We start from the raw sequence: 19,232 nt of genomic DNA on the forward strand, positions 1-19,232 counted from the left end.
TTAGTAGTGAAAGATTTTAATTCCCTTCTCATTTCCACTTATTTCTTCTTTGAAATTAAAGCCCTAAAATGACGCCCCCCCCCCCCAGTTTCCTGGTTCTTATTTTCATCATCTCAACTGAAGGTGAGAAACCACCCTCAAAGTCCTGGTGGCACCAGCAACAGTTGAAACAGAATGGCCAAGTGTCCTCTGGCCACATCCAGAGGCTTTCACATCTGTACCTGTGGCCATTTCCACAGCAATGCTGATGAAACTGCTTCTCCACCATTATGGCCCTGCTCTATTAAATTCATTTATCTTTTTAAAAAATCACCAGACTCCTAGCTTGGTGCTGGTGACAGAATGGTGACACTGGCAGGACCAGGATGTCCCCTGTGGCTAGCTGACCCTGGGGGAGGAATCTGGGAGGACATCCCTGCAGCTGTGAAATTGGGTTTTGTCTCAGGATCTTCCTTCCTTTCCCCTTGACAGCATCTACTGCCCTTTGCCCTCATTCCCACTTATGTATAGACAACAGAGCCCCTGTAGGGGAGAAAAGTGAACTTTTAGGAATCTGTGGGCCTGAGCTCTGGTTACCCTCTGGTCCCCATGACAGCACATGTCAATCTTTGCCCTTCCTTTCCTGGTCCTCTGGGGCTTTAGCCAATTTGGAGTTTCTCTGAAACTGATTTGGAGTTCAATGATGAACATTGTGCATAGCAAGGCTCAGCTTGGAGCCCAGTGGCCGTGGGGCTCTCAGTCTCCCGTTCTTGCACTCTTGCAGGAAGAATTTCACGTGAGCCATGCACAGGAGCAGGCAGATTATTAGAAAAGTGGAGAAGGCAGGTGTTCTGGAAAGACTGAACCAGTCACTGAGAGAGGCCAACATGGGCCTTACAGAGAAATTTTCTTGAAGACTGAACTTGGAATTCCACCCCCAACCTGGAAGATGCAGAGGCAAGGAAGCCTCGGTCCCTCTGGCATGAAAAAGGAAGGCTCCTGGGGACAGAAAGAGTGAAAACCAGTGAAATCCCTGTAGTCTGAGAGCATCCTTCCCCTTCTAAAGCTCTCTTTCTCCCAGAGCTTTAGGAATTGGAAATTTTCAATGAGTAGAGTTTTTTCCATCTTCCCCCAAAGCTGGCTTTGAATAGAACCTTCTTTTCTACCAAATTGACTTTGAATCTCTGGAGCAGAGAGCACTATGGCCTGGCTTCTTTCCGCCTGAGCTGGTAATAGTGCTGTCAGGCGGTTAGAGCTGCCAGGTCACAGCTTCTTGTGCTCTCGTCTGATTTCATAAAGTTCTCTATCCCCCACCCAAGTCCAGTGACCTATGGACTCTCTCTGAGCAATTTGTCTGTTTTCCACCCTTGAGTTATTGCCCTTTACTGTCTCTCCCCACCCACCTGCTCATGGTTGGCTAACCTACCTAACAAGCAGATTGTGTGATAGGAGAGTTTGGCCTTGTCTTTGACAGGGGTTGTTTCCCTGGTGCCAATCTGTTTGAAGGAGACACAAGAGGCATAAAGAACTATGGCAGAGACCTCTGTTATGAAAATGAACAGTGCCAGATCTCTCAGAGCTCCTTAGAGAAGTTTTTTTTTTTTTTGGAGGGGGGGCGGCGGGGGACCAGGGGTTGAACTCAGGGGCACTCAACCACTGAATTATATCTCTAGCCCTTTCTTGCATTTTATTTAGGGTCTCACTGAACTGCTTAGCACCTTGCCTCGATGAGGCTGGCATTGAACTCTTGATTCTCCTGCCTCAGCCTCCCAAACTGCTGGGATTATAGGCATGGGCCACCATGTCTGGCCTTAGGAAAGATCTGATTTAATGATTTTATATTGTGGCATAGCACATCTAAAACTACATCTGATTCAGTGCAACTGTTTTATGTGTGTTAATTTGGCTGCTGGCTTAGCAGAGGTTAGAACTCTGATGACTGCAGCAAGATTTATCTTCATCATTTCTTCTTAGCCACGCCGAAGTCGTGTGTGTAGTCTATTTCGACGTCAGGATCCTCAAAGAGACGATGATGTTGGGCACCGAAGGCGGAGAAGGATTCGTGGTTAAGGTCCGGGGCTTGCCCTGGTCTTGCTCGGCCGATGAAGTGCAATGTTTTTTTTCCGACTGCAAAATTCAAAATGGGGCTCAAGGTATTCGTTTCATCTACACCAGAGAAGGCAGACCGAGTGGCGAGGCTTTTGTTGAACTTGAATCAGAAGATGAAGTCAAATTGGCCCTGAAAAAAGACAGAGAAACTATGGGACACAGATATGTTGAAGTATTCAAGTCAAACAACGTTGAAATGGATTGGGTGTTGAAGCATACTGGTCCAAATAGTCCTGACACGGCCAATGATGGCTTTGTACGGCTTAGAGGACTCCCCTTTGGATGTAGCAAGGAAGAAATTGTTCAGTTCTTCTCAGGGTTGGAAATCGTGCCAAATGGGATAACATTGCCGGTGGACTTCTAGGGGAGGAGTACGGGGGAGGCCTTCGTGCAGTTTGCTTCACAGGAAATAGCTGAAAAGGCTCTAAAGAAACACAAGGAAAGAATAGGGCACAGATATATCGAAATATTTAAGAGCAGTCGAGCTGAAGTTAGAACTCATTATGATCAGCCAAGAAAGCTTATGGCCATGCAGCGGCCAGGTCCCTATGACAGACCTGGGGCTGGCAGAGGGTATAACAGCATTGGCAGAGGAGCTGGCTTTGAGAGGATGAGGCGTGGTGCTTATGGTGGAGGCTATGATGATTATAATGGCTATAATAATGGCTATGGATTTGGGTCAGATAGATTTGGAAGAGACCTCAATTACTGTTTTTCAGGAATGTCTGATCACAGATATGGGGTTGGTGGTTCTACCTTCCAGAGCACAACAGGGCATTGTGTACACATGCAGGGATTACCTTACAGAGCTACTGAGAATGACATTTATAATTTTTTTTCACCACTCAATCCTGTGAGAGTACACATTGAGATTGGTCCTGATGGCAGATGTTGAGTTTGCTACTCATGAAGATGCTGTGGCAGCTATGTCAAAAGACAAAGCAAATATGCAACACAGATATGTAGAACTCTTCTTGAATTCTACAGCAGGAGCAAGCGGTGGTGCTTATGAACACAGATATGTAGAACTCTTCTTGAATTCTACAGCAGGAGCAAGCGGTGGTGCTTATGGTAGCCAAATGATGGGAGGCATGGGCTTGTCAAACCAGTCCAGTTATGGTGGCCCAGCTAGCCAGCAGCTGAGTGGTGGTTATGGAGGAGGCTATGGAGGCCAGAGCAGCATGAGTGGATATGACCAAGTTTGACAGGAAAACTCCAGTGATTTTCAATCAAACATTGCATAGGTAGCCAAGGAGCAATGAACAGCAGCTACTACAATAGTGGAAGCTGCGCATCTTTGGGCGTGAACGGAATGAGAGGGATGTCTAGCATGTCCAGTATGAGTGGTGGATGGGGAATGTAATTGATCCTGATCACTGACTCTTGGTCAACTTTTTTTTTAAAGAAAAAACAAAACTTCAGTTTAACAGTTTTTGCAATGCAAGCTTGTGACTTATGCTTACTCTATATGTGGGAATCAGGATTATTTGAAAGATTTAAGGTTCAGTATTTTTGAACACAGCAGTCATCCAGGATGTTAACAGCAAAGTTGAGTAAACTATAACTGTTAAACAATTTTCAGCTTTTCTCAAGTTAGTTATATTGTAGGATGTACTTAAGCAGTAAGCGTATTTAGGTTAAAGCAGTTGAATTATGTTAAATGTTGCTCTTATACCATATTACATTGAACACTGTTTGGATGCATGTTGAAAGACATGCTTTTTGTAAAACTCAATATAGGAGCTGTGTCTACAATTAAAAGTGAAACATTTTGGCATGTTTGTTAATTCTAGTTTCATTTAATAACCTGTAAGGCACGTAAGTTTTAAGCATTTTTTTTTAAGTTAATGGGGAAAATTTGAGAGGCAATACCAATACTTTAGGATTTCGGTCTTGGTGTTTGTATGAAATTCTGAGGCCTTGATTTAAATCTTCATTGTATTGTGATTTCCTTTTAGGTGTATTGTGCTAAGTGAAACTTGTCAAATAAATCTTCCTTTTAAAAACTAAAAAAAAAAAAATAAGATTTATCTTCATGAGGGTTCTCTGGAGAAGAGATGGATGCTCCTTCTCCCATCCTGGGTGACTTGTCGAAGCTCTGGCCTATAATGCTTGGTTCTCATAGGGAATTCCACTTTGGAAGCACATAGCCCATTCCAAAGTCACATTAAAATTCACCTGGTAGATAGGGTAAAAGGGTGGGAGAGCAAGAGGGGCCTGGTGGTAGAAAAGATGGAGGAATGAGATGGACATCATTACCCCAAGTACATGTATGAAGACACGAATGGTGTGACTCTATTTGTGTACAGAGATATGAAAAAATTGTGCTCTATATGTGTAATATGAATTATAATGTATTCTACTGTCATATATAACAAATTAGAATTTAAAAAAAAAATCCTCACCCGGAGCAGGGGCAGTGGTGCTTGCCTGTAATCCCAGCAGTTTGGGAGACTGAGGTGGGAGGATTTTGATTCTAAGCCAGCCTCAGCAACTTGGCAAAACCCTGTCTCTAAATAAAATACAAAAAAGATCTGGAGATTTGTCTAAGTGGTTAAGCACCTCTGGGTTCAATCTCTGGTACCACCCCACCCCCTCCCCCCCAAAAAAAGAACTCTGCTGGACAAATTGCCTGGGATTCCTGGGAATAATAATAACTAGCTGGAATGTCTACAGCTGGCTACCTGTAGCTCATAGGGGGTTTCTCTGATGAGTTCACTTTTTATTTTGCACACTTAGATTACATATTTTTGTTCCATTCTGTTGAAAGTTTTTGATTTTCTCTATCTGAGGTCTGCCCCTACCCCCAAGCCCAAGAGAACCAGTTATTCAAGTTTGCTGGCCTGAGCCTTTGAGACATAAATTTTCTATTTGGTTTCAACTGTTACATCTTGAAGATGCAGATTTAGAACTGCTGAGAAGTATAGATCATGAAGCTTTTAAAAACCAGCAAAGAAGAACCTAAGTTTTGAGACTTCCTTGTGTAACTTACTTGTATGTTTATTAATTGTTGGGTGCATGATATCAAATTGGTTTATTGCCAAATAACTACTCACCTAACTTAAAACCTGTTCCATTAGCCCAGATACCTTTTGATTTCACATGATTTGAATAAATCTTTGACAAATAGGTTAATTTAAACTTTTGGTAATAAGTATATCTTTAAAATTTGTTAACATATTTTTTTTCTGGCCTGCTAATCAATTGGAATATTTGTCTCTATATATTGAAGATCTGATATTCAATGCTTTCTCTATACAACAAATTTCAATATTTTTGCAAAAAAAAAAAACTCCCCAAAACTTAAGCTGTTAATTGTGCTTAGTTTCCATGAGTAATTTAAAAATAGTTATCATAAAGAGTAAATTAAAAAAACAGCATGGTACTGGTACCAAAATAGGCGGGTGGACCAATGGTTTAGAATAGAGGACACAGAGACTAATCCACAAAGTTACAACTATCTTATATTTGATAAAGGGGCTAAAAGCATGCAATGGAGGAAGGATAGCATCTTCAACAAATGGTGTTGGGAAAACTGGAAATCCATATGCAACAAAATGAAACTGAATCCCTTTCTCTCGCCATGCACAAAAGTTAACTCAAAATGGATCAAGGAGCCTGATATCAAACCAGAGACTCTGCGTCTGATAGAAGAAAAAGTTGGCTCCGATCTACAGATTGTGGGGTCGGGCTCCAAATTCCTTAATAGGACACCCATAGCACAAGAGTTAACAACAAGAATCAACAAATGGGACTTAATTAAACTTAAAAGTTTTTTCTCAGCAAGAGAAACAATAAGAGAGGTAAATAGGGAGCCTACATCCTGGGAACAAATTTTTACTCCTCACACTTCAGATAGAGCCCTAATATCCAGAGTATACAAAGAACTCAAAAAATTAGACAATAACAAATAACCCAATCAACAAATGGGCCAAGGACCTGAACAGACACTTCTCAGAGGAGGATATACAATCAATCAACAAGTACATGAAAAAATGCTCACCATCTCTAGCAGTCAGAGAAATGCAAATCAAAACCACCCTAAGATACCATCTCACTGCAATAAGATTGGCAGCCACTATGAAGTCAAACAACAAGTGCTGGCGAGGATGTGGAGAAAAGGGTACACTTGTACATTGCTGGTGGGACTGCAAATTGGTGCGGCCAATTTGGAAAGCAGTTTGGAGATTCCTGGGAAAGCTGGGAATGGAACCACCATTTGACCCTGCTATTGCCCTTCTCAGACTATTCCCTGAAGACCTTAAAAGAGCCTGCTACAGGGATACTGCCACATCGATGTTCATAGCAGCACAATTCACAATAGCTAGACTGTGGAACCAACCCAGATGCCCTTCAATAGATGAATGGATAAAAAAAATGTGGCATCTATACACAATGGAGTACTATGCAGCAATAAAAAATGACAAAATCATAGAATTTGCAGGGAAATGGATGGCACTAGAGCAGATTATGCTTAGTGAAGCTAGCCAATCCCTAAAAAACAAATACCAAATGTCTTCTTTGATATAATGAGAGCAACTATGAACAGAGCAGGGAGGAAGAGCAGGAAGAAAAGATTAACATTAAACAGAGACATGAGATGGGAGGGAAAGGGAGAGAAAAGGGAAATTGCATGGAAATGAAGGGAGACCCTCATTGCTATACAAAATTACATATAAGAGGTTGTGAGGGGAATGGGAAAATAAACAAGGAGAGAAATGAATTACAGTAGATGGGGTAGAGAGAGAAGATGCGAGGGGAGGGGAGGGGGGATAGTAGGGGATAGGAAAGGTAGCAGAATACAACAATTACTAATAGGGCATTATGTAAAATTGTGGATGTGTAACCGACGTGATTCTGCAATCTGCATTTGGGGTAAAATTGGGGGTTCATAACCCACTTCAATCTAATGTATGAAATATGATATGTCAAGAGCTTTGTAATGTTGTGAACAACCAATAAAAAAAAGAAAATAGCTGTTGGGGCTGGGGATGTGGCTCTAACAGTAACACGTTCACCTGGCATTCGTGGGGCACTGAATCGATCCTCAGCACCACAAAAAATAAAATAAAATAAAGATGTTTTGTCCACTGAAAACTAAAAAAAATAAATATTAAAAAATTCTCTCTCTCGTTCTCTCCCTCTCCCTCTCTTAAAAAGAAAAGAAAAGAAAAGAAAATAGCTGAGTAGGAAGACAATACCTGGAGTGGAGATGGAGATGCTTCTTGATGGCTCAGTTGGAGGATGCAGAAGAAAGGGGCCAAGAACAAGAGGACAGGAAAGTAGAAATGTCATGCTCACACAGAGAAGGAGCAGAGGGTAAAAGAGCAGAACAGAGCTTCCGAGGTCTGTGGGTGAAAACCAGGTGAGTAAAGAGGAGAAAGAGGCCAGAGGAAAGATGGAGGATTGTGCTTGATCCTCACATCCAGAACAGTCACAGCTGCTGAGCACCAAAGAAAGACAGTCATGAAGGTAGCTAGAGAAAAGACTCAGTGAATCCAGGGGACTGTGGAAGGGTGAATGAAGAAAGGAGAGGTGGCACTTATACAGGTTGCTCAGCCCTGCCATGGAGGCAGGCTCAGTCACATTCTGCAGTGTGGACCCATGCTGAAGACATTGAGCTAATGAACAAAGCAGACTGCAAAAGGACAATTACCATGTGATTCCACCCATGAGATCCCTAGCATCCTCACATTCAGAGACAAAATAGTGTGGCTTGCCAGGGGCCAGGGGAGGGGAGTTAGTGTTTAATGAAGACAGAGTTTCAGTTTTGCATGATGAAAAGCATCCTGAAGTTTGGTTGTGTGACAATGTGATATCATTGACACATTGTGTATTCTGGAAAATGGTTGAAATTGGTAAATTGAGTTTACTACCATTAAAAACAACAACAACAACAAAACACTTTTAAGCCAGGTGTGGTGCCAAACTCCTGAAATCCCAGAGACTTGGGAGGCCAAATCAAGAGGATCACAAGTTAAAGGCCAGCTTGAGCAACTTAATAAAACCCTTTCTCAAAATAAGATTTAAGAAAGGGCCATGGATGTGGCTCAGTGGTTGAGTGCACTGAGGTTCACTCCCCATGACCAAAAAAAAAAAAAAAAAAAAAAAATCATCATCATAATAATTCACTTTTAAAAACCACTGTCTAATGTAATTCTGGCATAATTTCCTGACTTTAGCACTGTTGTATTGTGGGGACCAGGCCATTCTGTGTGGTGGAGGCCATCCTGTACACCATAGGATGTCGAGCAGTGTGTCTGGTCCCCACCTGGAAGGTACTGCTGGTCTTGTTCCTTTCCTTCTTAAAGGCAAATGTATCTCCAGGTATTGCCAGGCCCCCCTAGGTGGGAGAGGGGGCTTGAACACCCCTGCCCCCACTGAGAACTGTGCTTCAGCAGGAGAAAGGGGACTCAGAGATGCAAAACTTCAAGCTAAATAAGTGATAAACTGGAATACTAAGCAATATGCAAAAGCCAGAACAGGGCCAGGGCCGGAGCTAGTCCTTAGTGACAGAGCATTTATCTAGCTTGGCCAAAGTCCTGGGTTCCATCCCCAGATCACAAAAAAGAAAAAAGTCAGAGAAGAGTCAAAGAAGAATAGAGAAAAAAAGTACAAGGTAGGACTAAACTACAGGGTGGAGAATGAAATCCAATCCCAAACCAAGAGCCCAAGAGGAGGAGTGGGCAGATCCATAGATCTGTGGAGCTCTGTGCCTCCTCTTCAGCGACTGATGGAACAAATGGCAGGAGAATGAATATGGTACTGATGTTGGGGAGAAAGCTGCAGACCAGCCAAATGCAGGTAGCACCCAGGGGCTTCAGCGCCCAGCACAGCAGGACACACGACCTTCTCAGGTGTGCCTGTGGGAACATGCAGCAAGATAGCTGCATTCTGAGCTGGACCACTCTCAGTACCATGAAGGTGCTGCATTCCAAGGGCACAGGTTCCTAACCACACCTGAGCAGATGGTTCTCTGGAAAATTCTTTTTTTTTTTTTTTTTTTTTTTTGAGAGAGAGAGAGAGAGAGAGAGAGAGAGAGAGAGAGGGAGTTTTTTAAACATTTACTTTTTAGTTTTTGGTGGATACAACATCTTTATTTTATTTTTATGTGGTGCTGAGAATTGATCCCAGTGCCCTGGGCATGCCAGGTGAGCATGCTTCCACTTGAGCCACATCCCAAGCCCTCTGGAAAATTCTTAACATGCCTGGATGTTTAGCAGCATGCTTCTAAATAATGTCATCTAGGAGTGAGGAAAGATTCTTCAGAGAAGAAATGGAAAGCACAACTAGACAAAAAAAAATTGTAGGGTGCTGGGCTGCGCTCAGTGGCAGAGGCCTGCCTATCATGAATGAGGCCCTTGGTTGCTTCCCCAACACCACAATTTTTTTTTAAATCCAATAAGTATAAAACAGAAAATAAATCTGAATTAAACATGAAAACAGCACTGCAATCATTTCCATGCACAGATAACTGCCATGTGTGGAGTGCCCTATCCTCCCACTCCCATCCCTACCCACTCAGCCCAATCCGCCCACCCCCCACAGACCCCTAGTGCACAGTGTGTGCAGGCCCTGGGATCCACCTCAGCTTTGCATTTCCATTTCTGATCACGCCTTTATAGTTTGATCACAGAAATATTTCAGAGTTCTAGTGTGATATTCCTAAGAAGAGTCAGGGAATGGGATTTTGCTGTCACTGGGGCCCTAGACATGTGTCATCAAGCCCTCCATGTACAGGTACTCCAAGGAAGCTTCTGGTGACAGGAGCCTTATTAAACACTATGACATGGAGAAAACACAAAATACCTTTCATTTTGAATGAAGGCCGTGATCCAGAAAAATTGGTTTCTATATGAGTGTTTTATTTATTTTTTTAAATATTTTTTTTAAAGAGAGAGTGAGAGAGGAGAGAGAGAGAGAGAATTTTTAATATTTATTTTTAGTTCTTGGCAGACACAACATCTTTGTTGGTATGTGGTGCTGAGGATCGAACCCGGGCCGCACGCATGCCAGGCTTGAGCCACACCCCCAGCCCCTATATGAGTGTTTTATATAGAGCTCATTAAATTGATCTTTTTAGAAAGACAAAAGGAAGGAAAAATGGCTAATTTTTGAAAATTGCCTGTTTTTCAAGCTGCTGTTCTGGTTGCTTTTTTTTCGGCGTGGAAAGACACTAACTTGGTTTCATCTTTGCTCCTCTGGTGAGGGGCAGGGAGGACATGCTTAGTGTGGGGCAGGGAGGAGGGGAGTCAAAACAATCAGGCACTCACACCCCCACCTGCTTCCATGTTTGTAGGAGATGCCTCTCTCCCATATTTCTGTATTCTGCAGCCATTTCCTCAAGGACAGTGTGGCCAAGAGCTTTGAGAAGTGTGTCATTGAAGCTGTGAGCTCTGCCTGCCAGGTGACCAATCTCTTTTTAGAAACATGCTTGGGTTCTCAGCTTCTTGCTGACATAACCAGCTCCAGGTCCTAAGTGCCTGCCAGTACAAGACCTATGCCGACCAGTATTGGGTGCTGGGCCCTGCCAGCTGTTAACATGGAGCCCAATTGGTAACTTCTCTTAGAAATGTAGACATCTCTGTGAAGCTCCAGCTCAAGGTCAGAGGCCTTTTTTACATATTTCTAGAAACTTCTACACTGGATAAACGTTTGTGAAAAACCAGTAAGGGGGTGTCCAGCACCTGGAATGCTGATTTCTTCCAGGCTATTAGCCAAGTAAAATAGGGCAAAATGAAAATAGGATGTTTATCTACATTGAACTCGTTTGCAGAGACTCTTACTTATAGTCTTAAAATCAATTTTTTTTTTTTTCATTTTGATGAAGATTTCTGGAGAAGCCGAGTTAAGATTTTCCGGTGAGAAAGAGGGTGCCACTACAGATTCTCAGGTGTTGCTGATGGCTATGACCTTTGGCACCTTTTCCTATGTTTATTGGCTATTCCTATTTTATATGTCTTTGTAGAAATATCTATTTATATCTTTGGCCCATTTTGTTCATTGGGCTGCATGTCTTTCCTTTGTTGTTGATTATGAGATTTCTTTGGATAATCAGGTGCAAATCTCTGTCAGATATGTGATCTCCCAGTATTTTCTCCCATTCTCTGGATTATTTTCACTTTGTGGTTTCTTCAGAAGCACAGAGGTTTTAATTTCTTTTTTCCCGTTTTTTTTTGTGGTGGTAGGATTGAAGCCAGAGGTGATCTATCACTGAACTACATCTCTAGCCCTTTTTGTTTTCTATTTTGAGACACAGTCTCACAAAGTTGCCCAGGTTGACCTCAAACTTGCAATACTACTGCCTCAGCTTCTGGAGCAGCTGAGATTACAGGTGTGCCCTACCACTCCAGGGAAGGTTTTTGCTTTTGTAAACTTTAATGTGTCTATTTTTTTTTTTTTGCTAGTAATTTTGACATCAAAGAATCTTGTGCTAAATCCTAGGTCATGAAGATTTACCTGTGTCTTTCTCTAAAAGGTTTTTGTTTTGTTTTGTTTTGGGCACAGGGTGTTAACCTAGGGCTCTATGCTAATAAGTGCTTGGTCACAGGGCAACACCCTCTGAAAGCTCTAGAGTGTTAGCTCTTAACAATAGTTCCTTTTTCTATTTGGTATGAGGTAAGGGTCCAAGTACATTCTCTTGCATATGGAGATCCAGCTGTTCCAGACCATTATAGGAAGACACTGTATTTTGCCCCTTTAGTGATATTGGCACTCTTGTTAAAAAGTCTGTTAACTGAAGCTGAGAGGGGTTTTCTATTGTGAGGTGTCACATCCATCCATGTCTCTACTGCCATTTCTTTCCAGTAGGTAATAAAATCAAGAAGCATGAATCCTCCTGATTTGTTATCCTCTTTTGACATTGTTTGCTATTCTAGATCTCTTGGGATTCCATGTGAATTTTAGAATCAGTTTATCAACTTCTACAAGGAATGCAGCTAGGATTCTAACAGGGATGGCTTTGAATCTGTAGGTCAGTTTGGGGAATGTTGACCTCTTAACAATGTCACATCTCATGGTGGTCTCTGAACCTGGAAAGTCTTCCCATTTATTTTCATCTTTAATTTCTTTCAATGAGGGTTTACAGTTTTTAGATGGTGAGCTTTGCATTTCTTTTGTGAAATTTATTCCTAAGTACTTTACTTCTTTGCTATTGTAACCAATTATTTTCTCAATTCTGTTTTCAAGTTGTTCATCACTGGCATACAGAAACAGAGCCACACCTGTCTCTATGTCCTGCAGCTTTGCAGACTCTTTTCTTGGCTCTAGTAGGGTGTTTGTGGGAGAGTGTGTCTTGTTTGAGATTTTGATGTAGACAACTGTGTTATCTGCCTATGAAGATGCTACTTCCTTTCCAGCCCCAACACCTTTTTTTTTTTCTTTTTCCAACCTAATTACCCTGGATAGCAATTCTGGGACTATGAAAGTGGTGAAATAGGCCATTCTTGTCTTGTTCTTGGAAGTTTTGTATGATACTTGTTCTGGGTCTATTAAAATTGTTGTGTTATTTTTTTTCTATTGGTATGATGTATTAATATTTGTGTGTGTGTGTGTGTGTGTGTGTGTGTGTGTATGTCTTACTGGGGATTGAATGCAGGTGTGCTTTGTCACTGAGCCACATCCTAGCCCTTTTTATTTTTCATTTAGAAACAGAGCTCACTAAATTGCTTAATCAGACTTCTAACCTGAGATCCTCCTGCCAGAGCCTCACAATTTGCTGGAATTATGGGCATTTGCCACTACACCCAGCTTATTAACTGATTTTTGATGTTAAAATGTCATTTTATCCCTTGGATAAATCTTCTTCATATGGCCTATAATTATTTTTAAATTATTTTTTGTTGTAAGTGGGCACAATACCTTTATTTTATTTGTTTTTTTTGTTTATTTATTTGTTTTTATTTTATTTTGTTTTAATGTGGTGCTGGGATCCAACCCAGTGCCTCATGCATGCGAGGCAAGCACCCTACCACTGAGCCATAACCCTGGTCCAGTCTATAATTTTTAATGTGTGGCTAGTTACTAGTTTTTTTTTTTTTGTCCTTTAATGTCAAAAAAGTATCCACTGTTAATTAACCCTTTGTTTCTGATTACTGAAAACTTTTTGCAAAATTGTTAAAGCAAAAAAGAAAAATGTTTCATTTCTTGGTGAAGCATCAGAAGGAGGATTGGAGTGTCTGTGGTTTTGAGAGCAGTCTTTATGAGAATCACAGCCCATGACATAAAGTACCCAATGTAGTAAAGTTTTTATCATCTTCTTTTTGGTATTTTTCATTACAAGCAAGACTAAGAGAAATGTGGAAGTTGGCAGTGATCTTGGGGTTGTCATGGTGTGTTCCTACATGTGCGTGCATCTTCAATCACTGGCATTTCACAAAAGGAGCCAGGCCACATGGAAATGAAGACTATTAATATTTTATGCTTTCCTTTTTGCAGCACTGGGAATAAAACCCAGGCCTCCAATAGGCTAACATCTAACTTTATCAGGAGGATATCCCTAGCCTCTGATATCCCTAGCCCCACTGTTCTTTTTTTTTTTTTTTTTTTAAGCACAATAAAACTACCTTAAGTAGATTTCTAAAATGCTATTGGGTACTAAATTGTGTCATTAAAAAACAAATCCCGGCGGGGCTGGGGTTGTGGCTCAGCAGTAGAGAACTTGCCTAGCACATGCAAGGCACTGGGTTCAAGTCTCAGCACCACATAAAAATAAATAAATTAAATAAACATATTTTTTAAAAATCCAGGGCTGGGGATACAGCTCAGTTGTCGAGTACTTTCCTTACATGCACAAGGCCCCACATTCCATCCCCAGCACCACACACACACGCACCAAAAAAAAAAAAAAAAAAAAAAATCAATAAAATCTTTTTAATTCATTTTTTAAAATTCATTTTCTTTTAGTCTCATATCAGTGTTCTGGAGGGAGTCTCTTGTCATGATTTTCAGAAATTTGGCAGCCTTGTGTCTGCTGTGATCACCAATTCCTGGCCCAGGAACAACAGAGAGGCCATGGAAAGCACGGATGAGATTCTCAAACACCTGCTCATTGGGCCAGATGTGAAGCAGCTCTTCAAGTTGTATAGTGAGTGTAGAGCTAGTTGGTGTTGCTGTCCTTCCTCAGGCATCAGAACAGGGCAAGGTACTTGAACTGATCCTCAGCCTTCATGTGCTGAGGTTTGGTAAAAGCAGGATGGGCAGAAGTACCCAGGCAGGTGCTAAGCATCGCATGTAATAAAGAGCATCTAACAGCAGAGCCACCATCTGCTGAATGCCTGCTGGACATATGCTCCCGGGGAGACCCACTTGAAACAGCCCCTCTGAAAGTCTCCAAGTCCCTTGATTCCCAGATGAGGGACTGGAAGTGCCCAGGGCACGTTGCTTACCCAGGGTGTTGAGATTTACTATCGGAAAGATAACAAGTGTTTAGAACTCAAATCCAAACCCAGCTTACCTCTTTGTGAAGTCCATCTGTCACATTGTGAGACCAATACTGATAACTAACAAAAAATGAAGTGACTCTTCAGCCATCTCCTTCCCAAGTGTTGTTCATCGTCCTGGAAATGGTGGTGCAGGTTTATGTATAAACAGCTAGATTCAGATTCAAATCCTGTAGTGGGAAAGCACTGGGTGTGGCAATAAATACCCAGGGCCAATGATTGTCTCAGCCAAACCAACTGCACCCTTCTACACCAGGAGAGAGGCAAGAGTAGCATGTGGCCTGAAGGTGGCTTCTGTCTGCATTGGCCATAGCAGCTTGCTGGAGAAGAGTATACTTTTAAAGTCCACACTCCATATACTCAGCAGTATGCATTTAAGGCTACTCCTTATCTTTTCGTGGCTTCATGGCTCCATTCCTTTTTTTAAACATCTATTTTTAAATTGTATGTGAACACAATACCTTTATTTTATTTTTATGTGGTGCTGAGGATTGAACCAATGCCTCACACATTCTAGGCAAGCACTCTACCATGGAGCCATAACCCCTGACCCCAATCTCCCCCCAACCAGTCCCCCTCCTCCCACACTGTTCCTTTATCACTGAGTAAAACTTCTTTGTCTGGATGTGCCTGGGTTGTTTCATTCTCCCACTAAAGGTCATCTCAGCTGCCTCCATGTTTTTTTGTAATTATGAATGAAAATCTGTGTGTGTGATTCTGGTGACTGAATCAGGGTCTCATGCCTGCTAGCCTAGCACTCTACCACCAAGCTGCACCCCAGGCCCTGTTATCTTTGCTTTTAATAGTAAACTTGGTCTTCTCATAATACTATATGAGCCTCATATTACTGTGAGATAATTAGTCTGGCAGTTAAACTAAGCACGTTTTAAAATTTTGTCTTCTAAGTTGATCCAAAAGCTCATATTCCAGGTTTTGACCCACAGAAAAGATAAGTAGAATGTGAAGCTGAAGCATGGATCTGTCTTCTTCCTTGGTGCTGTGCAGATGCTTCCCTGAACTCTTAGAATGGCCTCTGATGTGTGAGCTTGTCCTGTTGCAGTTTATTTTGTACTACTGCAGGGATTCTCAAGACAGGTGAATTTCAAAAGAGACCATGTGTAATCCAAGAAATATGGTCAGTGGAGCATGGGCTCAGGTCTTCAATCTTGAGCACTGTGGTTCTCTTGGCTGACTTTGGCCATTAGGAGAGTCTCCTCCTCCCAGTCAGGAGATGCACTAGGGTAAAACTTTAACCTCACAGGTACAGTCACATCTGAGTGAGATGTCAGATATCTGAAAACACCTGATGTCTCATCCTGTGTGGGCATGGGTGTGAGGTTCTTGCAGCAAGGAGGTAGAAGGCCCACGGGCTCAGTGTACTCCTCATCTGATCAGGGATGGGTGAGAAGCTGTTACCCAAGATCACAGAGGATGCCAAAAAGGTGATGGCTGCTGTGGGCTCTGTCTTTAGGAAGGTTTCTAGTGATGTCCTGGAGTCCATATTGGTTGGAAGGTTGGAGCTGATCCTGAAGCATGAAAGTCAGTTTCTGGACCTGAGGCAATTAGGTGAGCTGAGGCCAGGCTGATAAGAAGTCCATGTTCACATGTGTGCTGGCTGTCCTGACGCATGCCACTGAATGGCACCCTCCTTGTCCTTCTGTTGGTGACTGTGGGGTACTCCCAGGGAGAGAAAGGGGTGCCACAAAATTTGTTTTTCTTTGGCTGACCTTGTCATTGTTTTCCAGAGAGAAAAAGATTTTCACTCCAAGAGAAAAAATGTGATATGGAAGAGACACTGGACTAGAGGATGGGTAAAGTTATGTTTCTGAAGAGAGAGAAGAGACAGGTGGACAGCCTCCTGAGGCTGTGTGGGAAGGTAAAGCACCTCATCCAAGGTACTGCTCCCACAGTTGCACGGGGCACCTTCGAGAGCTATTGTGGGAATGGAAGTGGGCTGCAAATAGTGGGGCCTTATTTTGTGGAAAGAAGCTTTTAAAAAACATTCTTAGCCAAGTTTTCAATGCTTTTCTTGAGGAAGCAGCTTCACCTAGTATGTTCTTGTTGGTGTGCCTCCACACATGTCTCTGTCCCTGATTTCCTAGTGTCAGGGTCTTTTGCTGGCTTTCAATGGGGGGAGATGTAGATTTCTCTCCAGTCTCTGCTTGGCAAACAAAGCTGCTTACTGCCCTGTCACTTCCAGTGGTGTCCTGTTACTGGCATATTCTTCAGGGTCAGGCCTTCACCATGGCATTTACACAGGATTCACAGGTGAGCCGTGTGGTGGACCATGGCTATTCCATGGTCCTGGCACAAAGTTTCTTTAGCTGGTGGAATTGCATTTCTTGTCTTGTTATTTCCTTTTTCCACTGTTTGAGTGGATGTCTTTGAAGGGTCTGCCAGGACAGGGGGCTCATCTTCCCTGGACGGAAAAATGCCTCCCAGCACTGGTTTGGCCTCTGGACTGGTAGGGCAAGTCCTGCATTCCTGGCCTGAGCTTGACTCCTGTTTGACAGAGGATGTCATCTGCTACTTGCTGGGATGGGGGCACAGAATGCCAGATACAGAACCTTGCCCCTGCTGCAGTGCCTACTTCAGAGTGCTTCATTAGGATCAGATGCAGCTTCACTACTTCACAAACTCTTCTCTATGGGGCTTATTGTCTTTTTGTGGATGTTCTTTAGAGCTGTCTGGCCCTGGTGTCCTGAGTTGTCATAAAATTGTGCATGGCTGTTGATTTCTTTTCTGCCTCCAGGACTGAGCACTGGCAAATCTTTCTCAGTTTAAGATCTAGTCTTAGAGCTCTTTGGTGTTTTTCTGAATTGGTTCATCGTGCTTTTCCTCTTACAGGATTCACATCAGCAGCTGCTGGGCCTCCTGACATTGTTGCCTGATTCCTGTATCATCTCTCCTGTTTGGGCTTTGCTTCCTGAGCCTTCTCCTCAACCTCCTCCTGCAGCCTGGGTATTGAAATTTTCATTTCAGTTATCACATATATTAAATTTAAAGGCACTTGCTTTTTCCTTGAAGATTTGTTTATGTACTATGCTGTTCTCATTGTTCGTGGTTACAATATGTTTTCTTTCAGAGATTATTGGTAATTTTAAAGGTTTTCTTGTTTCTTTTCTTTGCATAGTTTCCCATTTCATCCTGATGGTCTGTTGTGAACCATTATATTCAGTATCTCAGGCAGAGGTTTTCTGGATAGCTTCCCAACCTGTACTTCCCCAAACTCTTTCAATAGTTTGAAAGTTACTTTCCTTGTATAAAGCTATGGAATGCATGGAATGAAGTGTCTTCCTTACAAACTAGAAAAAAAAAAACAATGTCCACAGACATGAATTGAGGACATACTACCTGCCAATCAGTATGCATGGTGATTTCTGGTTTATTTTAATCTCTACCCCTTTAAAATTGTCATTTCTACGTGGACCCATACATTTGACCACATTTTCTTTATTCTAAGAGACTAAACAATTATTTTCATGTTAATCTGATTATTATATCTGTTATTATATCTTATTATTATATAAAATCCCTCTTTCCCCTCTTTCAGTCATCTTTCAGTACATATGATTAGTTACTACTTCCATACTGTCTATATGTGAAGTGATTTATTAGGAGGGACCTTATGATAAATACTTGCCAAATACTATTCAGTATAGTCTTCCAGTCAAATGCAAAGGCAATGCAATAACCCAGGTTCCAAATCCCCTGAATGAATAACCACTTTCTTAGTTTATGTGATACTCATCTATGGGGTACAATCAAATGATTTATAAAATTTTAAAAAATCTTTACTGAAATAAAAACAAAATTTAAGATAGTAGGAGATAGGAAAGGTAGCAGAATACAACAATTACTAATAGGGCATTATGTAAAATTGTGGATGTGTAACCGACGTGACTCTGCAATCTGCATTTGGGGTAAAATTGGGGGTTCATAACCCACTTCAATCTAATGTATGAAGTATGATATGTCAAGAGCTTTGTAAAGTTGTGAACAACCAATAAAAAAAAAAAATTTAAAAAACCATAAGTTACATTCAATTCATTGTTGTCAATTATGCTACATTTAAAAATATAACAAATTATAATATTTAATAGGATGTCAATTCAAATATTGTTTCTTCACATTTATTGGCATTTATATTTGTTGACATTTGGCATTTATTACTATTTTTTATTACTATTTTGTGTCCAGAATATCACTGTGGTAAAATGTATATGTAGATCAGGTGACATGAGTATTTCTTCCACCATTTCTGGGAGCAATATGTGGAAGACGTATAAATTAGCGTCTGGGGGGTACAAATAGGTGTACCCTGGGTCTATGAATATAGAGATAATGCATGAATAGACCCTACTGTGAATAAATATTATAACTGGTTCCAATTTAAATAATGGATTGAATGGATATCTGAAAATATATAGGAAATCTTATATTGATACACAATCATTCATTCCAACCAGTTATACATCTAATGGTGATATTAGGGTTATGGTTTACCATGAACGGTGTGTGAGTTTTGCTTCAAAAGTGATTATGGAAATGGAAAAGAATGTGTTTGGAAAGAAGTCTCATGAAAAGACCAGTCCAGAAACATGGAGGAATACATGTGTTCTGAAGCAGGAAGTGATTGAAAGTGAACCAAATGCCTAGAAATTTGTGAACTTGAGGATGAAATATATATCCCATGATGTGCAT

The 19,232-nt window shown here is 41.5% G+C and overlaps 1 pseudogene across 1 annotated transcript; it reads left to right on the plus strand.

Moving 5' to 3' along the window:
* The first annotated feature begins 1,946 nt into the window (after window positions 1-1,946).
* On the plus strand, window positions 1,947-3,454 carry LOC308651418 (heterogeneous nuclear ribonucleoprotein H-like; annotated as a pseudogene). Its single transcript has one exon. The product of its transcript is annotated as a heterogeneous nuclear ribonucleoprotein H-like (transcript).
* The last annotated feature ends 15,778 nt before the right edge of the window (window positions 3,455-19,232 follow it).

This window comes from Spermophilus citellus (genome assembly GCF_964194105.1).
Source record: "Spermophilus citellus genome assembly, chromosome: 6".
Lineage (NCBI taxonomy): Eukaryota > Metazoa > Chordata > Mammalia > Rodentia > Sciuridae > Spermophilus > Spermophilus citellus.